Below are 16,025 nucleotides of genomic sequence, written 5' to 3' on the forward strand. Positions count from 1 at the left end.
CAAGCAAGCACAATATCTTTATTTTAACCCATATAGAAAATAAAACCAGACATACTACCACAACGAAAACAAGTTTGGTAACAGGCTGAGCGGCCCTGTGCTTGGTGGGTTGGCAGTATGTTTTAAAAGTTCTTCGGATGATTCTGATACATTCCCAAGTTTGAGAGTCACTGATTTAGTATTTAAAAGCAAATCAGTTTGCCCACCTCCCCAACCACCTCCATGTGAGGCTGTAGAGCAGTGAGTTAGACATGCATAAAGGACATTTCCGCCTTACAAATTGTGTTTTATCTACACATGTTTGAAGAGGTCACTCAATATGTCTATTACATGAGTGTGTGTGATTAAGAGGGTATGTAAATATATTAAAATACTGGTTTTAGAAACTTTTCCCCATTTCTTACCTTATGGAAGAAAAGATTCTTTGTTCCTTCTGGATTTGATATGGTTAATAGGAATAACAGGTGGAAATGCAGAAAAAGTTAGGAAGAGGAGGTGTAGGGGCACCAGAGTGGCTCAGTCAGTTAGGCGTCTACCTTCAGCTCAGATTGTGATCCCAGTTCCCGGGATCAAGCCCCACATGGGGCTCCCTGCTCAGTGGGAACCTGCTTCTCCATCTCCTTCTGCTCTTCTCCCATGTGTGCTCTTTCTCTCTCTCTCTCTCAAATAAATAAATAACATCTTAAAAAAGAAAAGAAAGGAAAGAAGGTGGATCACTTTGTTTGACATAGGCTGAGGCTACCCATGGGAGGCATGGGAAGCTAATCCTCTGTAAAGAGATTCTGGGAACTGTACAAGACAAGACTCCAGGCACAACTGAGAAATATTTGAAAGTTGTCAACAGTGCCTTCTGGCTTTCTCTCCCAGGGGTCTTGTTCTCTTGGTTTACCCACTGTGGTTGTGTAGGTGATTAATCACATTTACTGAAAGCCTATCTTGCACCTTCTTGAAAAGCTCAATGAGCATTGTAACACTTAACTTCATAACTATCCCAGAAGAATGTGGCCTCTTAAAAACAACAAGACCTACAGAGGTAAAATAATCTGTCCAAATCAGAGATAGAAGAGTCAGAGAAAACTCAGACTAGACTTGCCTGTTTCCAAAGGTCATGCTTTTTATCTCTGTGCGACAGTGTCTCTGAGCAGGGCCCCAGATTCCAGAACAGTGCCTTCCTCCTCCCTTTACTCAAATTGTGATCTTGGATGTTCCTAGCTCTGTGGGGACAGTTGTGTGGCGAAGTGGCTATCTAAATGGGGTAGCAGTCGTAATTCAGCAACCTCTTTCAGGATTGTTTGTGTCTAAAAAGAGAATGCTCAGAGAAGTAACCTTTTCAATGTTAACAGTTTGGGGTGACCGCTCTAGCAGTATAGCAGCTGTTGGGGGAAAAATGGTCTTCTACCCTTAAGGTTCTTTTGGCTGGTCTAAGAATTAAATTGGCATGAGACAGATTAACAGGAGAAAATACAATTTAATTATACACATATGGGGAATCCAGATAAACATGAGAGATTCCAAAGACAATTAGGTCAAATGAAGCATATATATCATTCTGGAGAAGGGAATAGAGGTTGGGGGCTTCAAAGGGAAGGAAGGTAATTCACAGAAAGAGTAGAAAGAGGAAATGTTTAGTAAACAAATCTTTCCAGGGAGGAATTTTAACAGACAAACTTTGCTAAGTTCCTCCCTGTCTACCTCTAAGGTTCATATCATAATGTAGTTATCTATGGTGATAACTCTCTTCCAGGTGTAGGTCCTCTATCTAAATTCTTTAAGGCAGTTAGGAAGAAGGTCCTAGTTTCTTCTTGAGCCTTCTGTTCTTAAAAATAATCATCTTAGGGCGCCTGGGTGGCTCAGTGGGTTAAAGCCTCTGCCTTCAGCTCAGGTCATGATCTCAGGGTCCTGGAATCGAGGCCCGCATTGGGCTTTCTGTTCAGCGGGGAGCCTGCTTCCTCCTCTCTCTCTCTGCCTGCCTCTCTGCCTACTTGTGATCTCTGTCTGTCAAGTAAATAAATAAAAATCTTAAAAAAAAAATCATCTTAATGGGGCGCCTGGCTGGCTCAGTGGGTTAAGCCGCTGCCTTTGGCTCAGGTCATGATCTCAGGGTCCTGGGATCGAGTCCCGCATGGGGCTCTCTGCTCAGCAGGGAGCCCACTTCCTCCTCTCTCTCTCTCTCTGCCTGCCTCTCCGACTACTTGTGATTTCTCTCTGTCAAATAAATAAATAAAATCTTTAAAAAAAAAATCATCTTAAAGTAATCTACATGCTCGAGACACATTTTAGAGTGACAAATTTTGCTCCCCGCACATAGCTAATGGATAAGGTATTTTGGAGTAGTTTAAAGAGAACTTTCCAAATCAAGCTTTTCAGCCAGCTGTCTGCTCTGATCATGAGTAAGGAGAGATGTACATATGCTTTGGGGTGTGTGTGTGTGTGTGTGTGTGTGTGTGTATGTGTGCGCGTGCGCACGTGCATGTATGTATATGTAAAGGGATCATTCTGTGGCAGATGCAGATTAATCTAAAATAAAACTTGGACCTAATTTTTTGTTCAGTGGTTCCTTTTCTTAGTCTAGTGAGATTAGCATTCTCAGAACTAACTTAAAAAAATACTTGTTGAACATTTACTATATACTCAGTGATAGACATTGGGGTTTATTTTTTATTTTTATTTTTTAAAGATTTTATTTATTTATTTGACAGAGAGAGATCACAAGTAGGTAGAGAGGCAGGCAGAGAGAGAGGAGGAAGCAGGCTCCCTGCTGAGCAGAGAGCCCAATGTGGGACTCGATCCCATGACCCTGGGATCATGACCTGAGCCAAAGGCAGTGGCTTAACCCACTGAGCCACCTAGGCACCCCTGACATTGGGGTTTAAAAACCGAGTTCAGGAAACAGTCTAGTGGGGGAACCAGAGATAAAACATTGTTGATGGAAGAGTGATGGATATGTTCCCAAAGAACTGTGGAACAGAATTATGGAAAGAGACACCCAAGCCAGCTTGGAGGAAGTCAGAGAAGTGTTAGAGCTGGTGCAAGTAACCCGTTGCTTATTCTTAAAGAAGGGATGGATACAAGTCAGAGCAGAGGACTTGGCTAGAGGCACCCAGCCTAGGTTTGTGGGGAGATAAAGCATTTTGGTATTGTTTCAGCATAAAGTAATTGGTAACTGAGGATTCAGCAAGTGGTAAAAAAAAGACTACACAGGAGAGGTATGAAGTTCTTAAACACTGTTTAGGAGCACTGCCTTTCTGCTGTAAACCATAGGAGGTTTTTAAATGCTCTAAGGTGAGAAATGACATAGGTTGATTTGCATTTCATATGTATGATCTGGCAAATGAGGGTTAAATTTGAGGAAGCCAAATGAGAGGGAAAGAAGTTGCAGTTAATTGTTGTAGATCCTAGTGACCACGCACCTACAAGATTGTTATTATTTGTGTTCTGAAATCAGGAATTACTTGCCCCATTAATTTTAAGGATTTTTGTTATACTTTGAATATGTTTTTAAAAATCAAAGAGACACATAGTTATTAGCCAGCCCCCTGTTGTTCCTTATTCAACTCTGTTTCTCTTGTGCAAAATCCACCACTTGTCTTCTAATTATTTCTCCTTGTGGTGACTTCTTTACCACGGAATGGGTTCTTCTGTCCCTGCACTGTGACTTATCAACTTATCATCAGTAAACTTCTCATCCTATTACACAATGTTATAACATGCTATCTCCCCTCCTGCCAGTTCACATTATACTTGTAGCACGTTTTTAGCTCCTCTATTGGCTACCAATTCGTTTGCAAGGTCATGAACTGAAATCCATGGCTTCTACTACCTACACCCACTTAACATCAACTGAGTGGAGTAAACAGATCCCAGTAAGAGAGGAGAGGGGAGCTGGCAAAACAACCCAGCCAGGAGGCCTCCCACAATACAGCCACTCAAGACTATTCACTGGAGAAATGTTTAATTTATCAACATGTTTAATTTATTAAGAGCTGAATCACTCTATGTGGCCACTTGTCAGACTTTGTTTATTAAGGTAGAAAACAAAAATCTTCACATACCTTTTTTTTTTCCTCTTTTGCCTCTCCATCCCCCATATCCCCTATGCTGTCCCAGTCAGTTATAACTTACTATGAACCAACAGTCAAGAATGCTTTTTTGGTGATGTATTATGGCCTTATGTGGGTGGGAAGAGATTTTTTTTTTAAATGCAGGCAATAATAATTTTTTTTTTTTTTTGTCTGTGCATGGCAAAAGCTGATTCCTCTAAGGGCAGTGGCAACCAGAGCTCCTTCAGTGTGTGACTAATTCACGTGACTCAGCCACAGTCTTGGGCTTTGTTGTGGAAAGAGTCAATTCCTGCTGAATATGTATCTGTTTTGATTATTATCCTAAAATTCGAGCTGAAAATGCATTAACATTTTAAATCTCATATTTAATAATAACACTTTTTTTGTGCCCCGTTTCCTTAATTTCTAACTTCATTCATTGTAGTCAGAGAATAGACCTGTATGACTTGAGCCCTTTAAATTTTTTTGAGATTTGCTTAATGGCTCAGATTATAATTTAATTTGGTAGATGTTCCATAGGTTCCTCAAAGAGTGTCTATTTTTTTGTTAGAAGGACTGTGGTAACAATATCAATTAGGTCAAGTTAGTGGATAGTTTGTTTGAGTGTTCTGTATTCTTACTGATTTTCTACTTGTTAAATCACTTATTGAGAGAGGTTATTGAATTCTTCAAATATAATTATGAATTTGTCTATTTTTCCTTGCAATTCTGTCAGTTTTTGCTTCCTATAATTTGAAGCTTTGTTATAAGCTATATATACATTTAGGATTATTATGTTCTCCTGATGAATTGACACCTTTGTCATTACGAAATGCCTTTTTAAAAAGTCTCTGGTAAAATTCTTCAACAGTGGAATCCCTTAATTAAGTTACTTATTCCATAAGACCTCTGGATGACTGAAGGCAAGACAACCCACCCATAGCAATTGAAGTGAACTGCTATTTATGCCAGATGGAGAGTGGTTGGTTTGGGGTCCTGGGTGCAAGATTCCGGCACTCTTTTGAGTTTTAGACGGAGCCCTTCTTACAATTTGAATAATGATAATGGCCAATGGAAATATTACACTTTGAAGACATGAAACTAATTTGTTAGTTAGGAGATATAACTTTGTGAAATTCAAGCATAAAATTTTATTTTCTCCAACCACTACCTTTGATTCCCTTCTGTCTATTCTTCTTGTTCTAAGAGGCAGCAGATTTTTAAGAGCTCTACTACTGGTCCACTTACTTTCTAATCACATCCAATTTATTGAACTTTGTCCACTGTCTATTCTAATCACAGGTCTCGTTCAAAACCTTCCTTCTCCCCTGTCACAGGTCAGACTTCTGGCTTACAAGAACTTCAGCAAGGAAGCTGTGGGGTTTGCCTTTCTGTTCCCTTTCCTCATTTCATTTTGAGGAAATAGGGACAGAGAGGGAGGGTGAAAGCACAACGACCATTTCCTCGTGTTGATTATTGATGCCTTTTTGCTAACTTGGGTGGGTTGTGGTTGCTGTCTTTGTGCCAGGTGCCCAGAGTCTGATTCTCTCATGGAATATATCATCAGTTCTTAAGAGACCTCATGGGGCTTCCCCACCACACAATTTCCTTTTTTGAAGGTCTGGCTCTGACCTGACCTCTTCCAGCCTCCCTCAGTACCGGCCCCCAGCAGTCCGCCATCGCTGGTGGAGCTCACCCACCAGGGAGGCAGAGCTTCAGAGCATGGCTCTGCAGAGCAGATTCCTCTCACCACCTTCTGCAAGCACCACTCACCCACAAGACACTCAAGCATCCATTTTGTGCCAAGAGGAGACACTCATGCTGCTCACCGCCACCTCTTCTCTAAGACCTACCATTTCCCTGCTCAAGGAGTTAGAGAGAAAATCATCAATTTTATCCCCTTAAGATGCCATTCTTGACTTTTTTAAGGTACCCTTAATCCACAATTTTTGAATCTTGGCACTACTGACATTTAGGGCTGGAGAATTCTTTGTGGTGAAGGACTATCTGTCTCGTATATTATAGGATGTTTAGCAGTGTCCCTGGCCTGTATCTGCTAGATGAGAGTTGTTACAGTAAAAAAAAAAATGTTCCCAGGTATCGTTATATGCCCCCTGGTAATAAGGGACATATGACAATAAGAACTGAGATCAGAGCGATGCAGTTGCTGGCTTTGAAGATGGAAGGGGCTGGGAGCCAAGTAATGCAATCAGCAGCTAGTAGTTGGGAAAGGCAAGAAATAGATTCTCCCTGAGAGCCTCTGGAAGGAATGCAATCCTGTCAACCCCTTGACTTTATTCTAGAGAGACTTTCGACCTCCAGAACTGTAAGATAATAAGCTTGCGGCTTTTAAGCCACTGTATTTATGCTTATTTATTATAGCAGCAATAAGAGACTAAAATGCTTGAAAATTCCTCTGCCCTAACCCAAACCAGGAATGTTGGTCATCCTGTATGGGGGACAAGATTACCCCTGGATGAGACACACTGCTCTAGTTTTAGAAGTGCTTTTTCTTGAGCCTTGCTCACTTAGCTTTGAGAAAAGATGTACGTCTCCTTTTCCTTTCTCATAGGATGAGGAAGGAATTATCTCTTACCACAGAATATTACATCCCCCACAGGGAAATTGTGCAACAACTTCCTCTTACCACTCTACTAACTCAGTCTTTGGGAGTTGGGGTGTGGGGCTGCATGTGCATGGTGTTGGTTTTGTGGGAGCATCTGACACAACACACATCTGATGGTTGGTTTTTTGTTCCCAGCTTTTGCCAATCCTTTTGCTAATTCCAAGGCAAAAGAAAACTCTCATTGAACTTTCTATTAGCCTCAAAAGTTCCTTTGGGCAAAGCGTTTGTAGCTTATAAGAAGCAACTTCTGCTTTCTGGTTGTCTATGAGTATGAGTAAGAAGATCTGATTTCAAGTACAACAGTTCCATTTCCTACCTCTGGTGGGCTACTTACTTGTCTCCCAATATATGTTCTTCCATAGTAACATAGTTTTAAGGAAAGCACTTGACTGCTTGCCTGAGTATACTTTCAAGCCTTCCTATCAGCTGGCTGTGGATAAGGACTAAGATCTGGCCAAAAGGATGTTAGTAACTTCTGGGTCATGTCCTAAAAAGGAAGTAGCTTGCCCTCTGCTTCCCCTTTTTCCTAGGGTAGAAATGCAGATAAAATGATGGTGAATTACCTTCAGCCAGATGAGGACCATATGCCAGAGCATAATGGAGCCACAAAATAGAAAGAACCTGGGTCACTGGATGACCCCAGGGCATAGAGCTACCTACCCTTAATTAAGTAAATTGTGTATATACAAACCTATCAAAAAATTATTCACATTCTTTCCATATCTGTGTTATACATAGTAGGGATTCCCAAATACTGTAATACTGATGATGTTTCTGACAGTATGCTCAACAGTCCAAGTCTAAATGAAAAAATAAGAATAATGTAGTGGTTAAGAAAATGAAAAGAAAAGCCATAGACAGGTAGATTATATTTGCATATATCTGATAATGACTTGTTTCCATAATATATAAAGAACTCTCAAGAATCAATAGTAGGAAAACCAAATAGGCCAATTAAAAAATGGGAAAAAAATTAAGCTGACATTTCATTGAACAAGATATATGGGTGGCAAATAAGCATGTAGAAAGAGGTTTAACATCATTAATCATTAGGGAAATACAAATCAAAAGCTGCAAATACCATCAAACATTAGAATAGCTAAAAATCAACATTGTTAAGCATAGGCTAAGACAGGAGCCCTCATCTATTGCTGGTGTGAATCAAAATGGGATGGCCACTTGGGAATACAGTTTGGCAGTTCCTTGTAAAGTCAAAATACACACTTACTATATGATTTAGCAGTTCCTCTCCTAGGTGTTTACCCAAGTGAAATAAAAACCCATGTTCACACAAAAATCTGTATTTAAACATTTATAGTGGCTTTATTCATTATCACCCCAAACTGGAAACAAAGCAGTGTGTTAAGGTTGGAGAAGCTTCAGTCTATATTTGAAGTTCTCCTTAGTTCTTCTTTGGTGGGGGAAAGGGCAGAGGGAGAGGGAGAGAGAATCTGAAGCAGGCTCCATGTTTGATCCAAACTAGAAACAAATCAAATGTCTCTCAACTAAGTAACAGGTAAACAGAATGTGATACATTCATATAATGGAATACTACCAGCAATAAATGGAATGAACTATTGATTCATGTGACAATATGCCTAAATCTCAAATACATTATGTTAAGTAAGAGAAGTCAGACTCAATAGTCTACCCACTGTATGATTTCACTTGTATGATAATCTTGCAAAGACCAAACTGCAATGACAGAAAACGGGTCAGTGGTTGCCAGGGGCTGGCGGTGGTGGTGGGATGAATTGCAAAGGAGCACAAAGGAACTTTTTTAGAGTAATGCAGCTATTCTATTGAACCATTTTGTCATGGTAGGGTTACACAACTCTATGCATTTGTCAAAACTCGAGGCACTGCACACTAAAAGGGTGAAATGTACTATATGTAAACTATAATTAAAAATGGAAAAAAAGAATAATGCCATGAATTTTTAATCAAACTAATTAAAGATGTTATATATATTATAATTTGTGGCACTGTTTTGATAGTACAGTATAACATTTCTTATTTTTTATTTGGCAGGATAAAAAGTTGGCAACTTTATATTGGAATCCCAGAGTTTTGGCAGACATCTTCCTGGTGGATGTAATCTCAGCTTGGGATTCACTGCCTTAGAAGTCCAAACTCTGTAGATCGAATCAGGGATCATTAGTGCAATAAAATGGAACCACTCAAATCATATCAAGGAAGGTGTTTACTAGGGAGATACAGAGGACTTCTGTGGAACCCAGATGCAAGGCTTCTTCCTGGCCTGTGGAAACAAGAAAGCCTTGGGCAGCTTCTTCCCTCCTCCACCCCCCATTTTCTCTTTCCTTTGTTACAAGTTGTCTCCTCTGCTGTTCTTTCCATCATACTCCTTTACCCTGGCTGCATCTGGGATTCTTCTTCTTGTTCATGGCCCAATATGGCAGCCATCCCAAGTTATAAGTGATATCTGACCTAGTCCCGATTCACAAGAGACAGAACCTGACCAGCTCAGCTAATCATGGGTCAACTCTTCACTTCAGAGAAGGCAGCTGTGGACAGAGAGCATTGGGTTATGAAGAACTGAGAGCCTGGGGCTGTGGGCATGCATCAGAATATTGAAGAACGGGTGTGGGAAGCAATGACTGGTACCTTTACTACAAATGAGTTGTGTTCATAGACTGCTCTTAGTAAATGCTTGGCAAATGAGTAAAGTAAACCCAGGAATGTTTCCAATCTTCTCTCTCTGTGTCGATGAAAACAGGTCCTGAATTGTGAGACTTTGGCCTACTGAAACTCTGATGTTTACCATATACTCAAAGGATGTACCATTTTTCATAGCACAGAGACTAATGAAAGCAGCTTTTATTTAGGTGTTATGCCTCTGGCTCAATTCTCGACCTATCTTAAACAAAAATAATGTGTTATGTCTTCACAGAGCTAGTGAAATGCTAACAAATCAAACTTTCCAATGTCCCTGAGTGTCCTTATTTATTACACTAGGAACCTAGGATTCAGAGAGGTTAAAGAAACTGCAAAGGCTACACAGCAAGGGGCTCTCAGTGCTTTGATAAGGACTTGGAAGTTTCTAGCTCCCAGACTCATGCTCCGTCTACTAGGTCACTCTTTGAAAAAAAATTTTTGACATTAAAAAGATTGACTCATTCTGTAACCATGAGAATTGGAAACAACTACTGTACTGTGCTTTTTTTTTTTTTAAGTTTTTATTACACAAGCAATACATGTTCATTATAAAGAAATTAGAAATTTTGGCAAGCCAGGCAGAAAAAATTGCAGACAGAGATATTTTAAATACAAAAGGGAGGATTTGTTTTTTTAATCACTGTGGCAGGTCAGCCTCTCCATATTCGGAACAACACCAGCAACTTCTTTTTTGAGGGTTGAAGAAGTGAACGTTTTCCTCCTCTTCCCACATTACAGCTCCCTTGTTGGCCCTTCAGAGAGGGAGAATCACACTTTTGCTAGTGGCTGCCAACATGCTTCCGGTGTAAGAGCTTTCCAATGTCTTCTTCATGGAGATAAAGCAAAACCCCGGCTCAAGTCCAGAGGAGGCCTGGAGCAAGTACCTTGAAAAATGTACTTTATGTTTGAAAACAAAAACAAAAACAAAAAATCCCCACAAGAGCCAACTCAGTTCAACACATGTATTCAAGATTCAATGTACTGTATGCTAGGGAATAATGACAGCCTGCCCGTATGCCAGATACTTGCTATTATAATAATACTAAGTGGAAGGACTATTCTGTTTTATTTATGAGGACGCTGAGGATTTTGAGAGGTTATGTAACTTGCCTAAGGAACCACAGCTAGTGAATTACATGGACAGAATTTGAACCCAGACGGTCAGACTCCAGAGCCTGCTACCTTAATGCAGTACTATCTGAAAAGACAAAATTCTTGGATTCATTAAACAAGAATTTGGGGTGTGGGAGCAGGAACTTAAAAACCACAAAAAGTACAAGGAGAGGTTAAGAATCATTCATATTTATACCACTCAGAATTAATCATGTACCGTGTTTGTTTTTTTAGGATTTTTGAAAAAAAATCACATGCTTTCAATAAGATAACTCAAATAATGCAGAGGTAGACTAAGTAGAAAAAGTAGACTAAGTAGAAAAAGATCACCCAAAGTTCCCATCATTAGATAAACTTTACTTCAGATATCTTTCTAGCTGCCTAATCATAGAGGGAGGCAGGCACTTTATTTCGTGCCTCTAAATTCATTTCGAAGTCCTGTTCAGTGATAAGGCATCATGGGAAATGTTTTTTCTATCTTTTTTCCTCATTCCTCTCAAATGCATGTTGGGCCCTTTTAGGGTAGAGAGTCATGTTCCATCCATCTATCCATCACCTGTACATCTGTTCAGTGGTTACTGTGTCCTAACCATTGTGCTAGGTGCTTGGGATAAATAGTTTCTGGTAAATGGTAAAAGAAAGCCTGGTGCAAAAAAACAGACAGTTGAAAACAATTACAGAAATTTAATAGCAAAATATAAGGTACTCTCTAAACGTGGAGGTAAAATGGCAGTAACAACAATTTACACCAATTGAGAAGTCACCAGGTCAGGTGCTATTCCAAGCTCATGAAGTGTATTAATTCATTTGTGCCTGGGGAAGTCAAGGAAGCTTTCCTGGAGGAAGCGACATTTGGGTTGAATCGTGAAAAGGTGAGGAGTCACTTACTGGAGATGAAGGTGACGCAAATGTATCCCAGGCAGATGAACAACCAGAAAGAGGGCACTCTGAGAACGTGGGAGCGTAGGGAGCTTTTTCAGTGGGGAATTAACAACAACTGAGGGCGGAAAGGTCGGGTCAAGCAGGGGCATCATGAAGGATTTTAAGGAACTGCATGGCATAATTTGATAAGTATATTATAAAGATCTTTCTGGCTTTATGTGGAGGGTAGCTTGTAGGAGAATAAACGTGAAGGCAGGGAGACCGGTAAGAAAGACATGTGAGAATTGGTCCAGTTGAAAATTGATAAGGGCCCGAATGAAAGGCAGTGCATCTGGGAGTGAAGAAGGGGAAGGAGAGATGTCCAGGGGTTAGAATGGTCAGGGAATAATTATAACAACAATAGGAAATGTTTACTGAGCACTTAGCAGTGTTCATCAATCTCCCCCACAGTCTTACAGGTAGGCCCTGTCATTAGTCCCATTTTACAGATGAGGAAACCTTCTTTCCCTTTTCCCCTTTGCTCATTTGTTTTGTTTCTTAAATTCCACCATGGGTGAAATCATACGGTATTTGTCTTTCTCTGACTGACTTATTTCCCTTAGCATTCTACACTCTACTCCATCCACATCATTGCAAATGGCAAGATTTCATTCTTCTGATGGCTGAGTGATACTCCACCGTATACATATTCCACAGCTTCTTTATCCATTCATCAGTCGATGGACACGTGGACTGTTTCCAGAATTTGGCTATTGTAGATAATGCTGGTATAAACATCAGGATAAACATCTCTTTGAAGGGTTCTTGTATACTTTGGGTAAAAACCTAGTAGTGCAATGGCTGGATCATAGGGTGGTTCTATTTTCACCTTTTTGAGGAATTTTATAAGTATATAAGTATATAAGTACATTTATACTTACATACTACTGTATACTCCATAGAGGCTGTACAAGTTTGCATTGCCCCTGACAGTATAAAAGGGTTCCCCTTTCTCCACATTCTCACCAAGGAACAGACTCTTAACTACAGAGAACAAACTGGTGGTTACCAGAGGGGAGGTGGGTGCGGGGTGGGGGGATGGGTAAAGCAGGTGTTGGGGATTAAGAGTATACCTATCGTGGGCACTGAGTAATGTACAGAATTGTTGAATCATTATATTGTATCCCTGAAACTAATATTACACTCTATGTTAACTAACTGGAATTTGAAAAATAATTTAAGAAATCCAAATGAGGAAGCAGAGCTGTTAAGTAAATTGCTCAAGGTTATAGAGTTAGCAAGTGCTGGGGACTAGTAGTGAACCCAGGTTTTCCGACTTCTGATTCCGTGCTAGGCAAACTCCTAGCATTTTCAACAACTATATTTACAGAGGAAATTCAAGACAGAGACTCAAAGAACAACTGGATGTGAAATAAGAGGGTGATGTCTATGTTGATTCCCAGATTTCCTGTATTGGGCAAATCCTGGGAGCAACTGGAATTACTATAACATTCTAAAATAAGAACATGAAGGTGTCATAGCACGCATGGAGAACCGCTGCTTAGCAAATCAGACTAATTTTTCTCCTTTTATATATGTGATGGAATTTCTCAGTGTCACTGTGGCAGAGAATGACAGTTATCTTCCACATCCATTTTCATCTTCTTTAGTAAATAATTAGTAAATGATTTTTGGGTGGGTTCATGACCACCATATCATTTTCCCCACTTATATGTGGCAACATGATTAAATGTAAGAAAAAGCCGGATGAACAATTTCTGAGAAGTGCTTAAAAGAGAAAGGCTAGCACTTCTTGCCTTTCTTCTTTCTGGCTGGGATACTGACATGATGGCTGGAGCTGGAGCAGCTCTCTTGAACCATGACATGGACCTGGGGATGGTAGAACAATAACAAAGAGGGAGCCTGAGTCCTTAACACTGGGGGGCTACATCAGCCCTGGACTGATGACCTTTGTGTGAGTGAGTGCCTTCTTATTTAAGCCACTACCATTTTGATTTTTCTGGTAGTTAAAGCCAGCTTAGTTTGAATACATTGATTATGATATGCTTTGTAGAGCATATTTCATTATAGCCTTTGTTTTCACCTTCTTTTTTGGGGGATGATAGCAACTCATTTACTCATTCAACATAAATTTGGTGAGTTCTTAGTATTCATCACAGAATATTCTAGACATTGATGGCACAGCAGTGAGCAAAACAAAATCCCTGCGCTCATGGAACTTACTTTTGAGTGGAGGAGAGAGATAATGAATGAATATTTATATACACAACATAGCACCAGTTATTAAGCTAGTACTGTTCCAAACTATCCTTCTTCTGCTTTACAATGCTGGAGCTGAGACTCAGTGAATTATGCTTCTGCTTAGCCTGTTGGATCCTTTCTTTCTTTCTTTCTTTCTTTCTTTCTTTTTTTTTTAAAGATTTTATTTGTTTATTTGATAGACAGAGATCTCAAGTAGGCAGAGAGGCAGGCAGAGAAAGAGAGAGGAGGAAGCAGGCTCCCTGCTGAGCAGAGAGCCCGATGTGGGACTCGATCCCGGGACCCCAAGATCATGACCTGAGCCGAAGGCAGCGGCTTAACCCACTGAGCCACCCAGACGCCCGCCTGTTGGATCCTTTTGGGGCATCAGAGAGCATCTGGACTGCCGGAAGAGGCAGAAGGGACATATGCATGTTTCTTGCTCGCCATGAAGTGCCAGCCACTTTGCTTTCCTCCAGAAGTGTCGGTACCACTGGCAGGTGCTTCCTTCCTAGTTGTCTGTGCTCTGGCTTTGCAGGAATCCCCTCTTCCGTATTATGTTAATTTGCTAGGCCTTCCATATCAAAGGACTAGAGACTGGGTGGCAGAAATAATGGAAATTTATTGTCTCACAGTTGTGGAGTCTAGAAGTCTGAGACTCAGGTGTTTGTCAGGATTGGTTTCTACTGAGGCTTCTCGGCTTGGCTTGCAGGTGGCCTGTTTTCTCTTAATCTTTACATGGTCTTCCTTCCGACCCATCTGTACCCTCTGTACCCAGATCTCCTCTTCTTAAAAGACAGTGGCATACTGGACTAGAGTCTTTTAACTTTACTTCTTTTTTTTTTACAAATTTACAAATACAGTCACATTCTGAGGTACAGGGAGTTAGGACTTCAACTTATGAATTTTGGCAGGGACCCAACTTAGACCATAATGCTATTCCAACCTTCTAAATTTTGATAATTCCAACCTCTTTCCTTTGCTTCCTAGTCCCAGGGGTGGGAGCTACTTGACCTTCAATTGTTAAAGCCATGAAACCTTGTGTTCCTTTTTTGTATTTTTGGTTTTTCTGTACCTAGTGCTCAGTTCTTTACAGTAGGTTTTCAGCATTAGAATAACTGGTGCGGGTGGGTTCTCCCTCTCACACAGCCCTGACTAGTGCGAGACGAGACTGTGTGGCAATTATAGAGATAGTAGGGCGATGTCCCAAGGAATCGGGCTGGCCTCCCACACAGGGTTTCGAGAGGCGTTGCCTCCAAGAATCACCACATTCATGCTTTGGCTCTTAGCTTGCGACGTTCACAAACTCTGTTTTGTCAGCGAGGCTTGAGTTGGTCAGGTTCTTGGTGGTGGGTCTTTGTAAAGCAAACTGAAAGGAGATCAAAGTGCAGAGTAAGAACCTGATGACCATTAAGTTCTTACTAATACCAAGCTTATTACGGGATATGCATGCCCTGTGGTTAGCCCTTCTCTTTTTTGAGGAAACCTACATAGGCATCCAAATGTGATGGAAGGATCCTTGGTGAGCATGAAGCGGGAGCAAAGGTAAGGGGCAGGGTGGTCTGAGCAGTGCGGTGACCAGATTATGATATTCTAATGTATTTTTCTCTGCTAAGGGACCATCTGCCAGATGGACGAGAACCCTTGTTTTCAATGGCAAGAATGCCCTCTCAAGTGACACAGTCACGTGGACAATCTGTGGCTCCATGGGCAACGTCTGGCTCCCTTTTTCTAGATTTCACACGGGTCAGTGTGTTTTTCTGTTCACATATCCTTCCTGTATGCGTCTGTGACTGCTCCTTTCTTTTGTATCCAATGAATACCAGATGGTATTTTTGGTTCCTTTTATTCTTTTGATTTTTCTTCTAAGGTGACTTTCACCAAAAGCTAATATCACGGAATACATCCCACTTTTAACTGAGGGCATAACTTTATTGCAGTGTTTGAGGGTGGTAACCCATTGTAAGGCCCACGAGTGGGCTTCAGATCAATAGGACCTCTTCCCAGAAGGACGTGGCCGGTGCTGTCACCAAGGGGCATGTCGAGCAGAACACAGAGAGTGGGGATGAACATGCCTTCCTCAGGGTTGACTTCCTATCTGACTGGTGAAGAGAATGATGTGGGTGCTGTGCTAGGAGACTGATGCGGGTCAGTGTCGGATTGGAGAAATCTTTGACTTCTAGACCAAGGAGCTTATACTTTATACAGATAGTAGGGAACCATCGAAGACTTTTGTGTGGGGATTGGGGGATTGGGGGGTTCACATTGGACCCTGGTCTTTCACTTCCAGTTCCGGGGCTCTGGAGGTATAAGCCCTTGTTATGTTCCCTTTATCTCCCTCTTCATAAAACTTCACATTCAGTAAAGATGCCAGGTGGAGCAGGGCTCAAAGGGTTAGTGGTTGGGGAGGAGGGGCACTAAGGAACCTCAGGAAAGCAGGAGCAAAAACA

This window comes from Mustela lutreola, chromosome 6 (assembly GCF_030435805.1).
Source record: "Mustela lutreola isolate mMusLut2 chromosome 6, mMusLut2.pri, whole genome shotgun sequence".
NCBI classification, from domain to species: Eukaryota; Metazoa; Chordata; class Mammalia; order Carnivora; family Mustelidae; genus Mustela; species Mustela lutreola.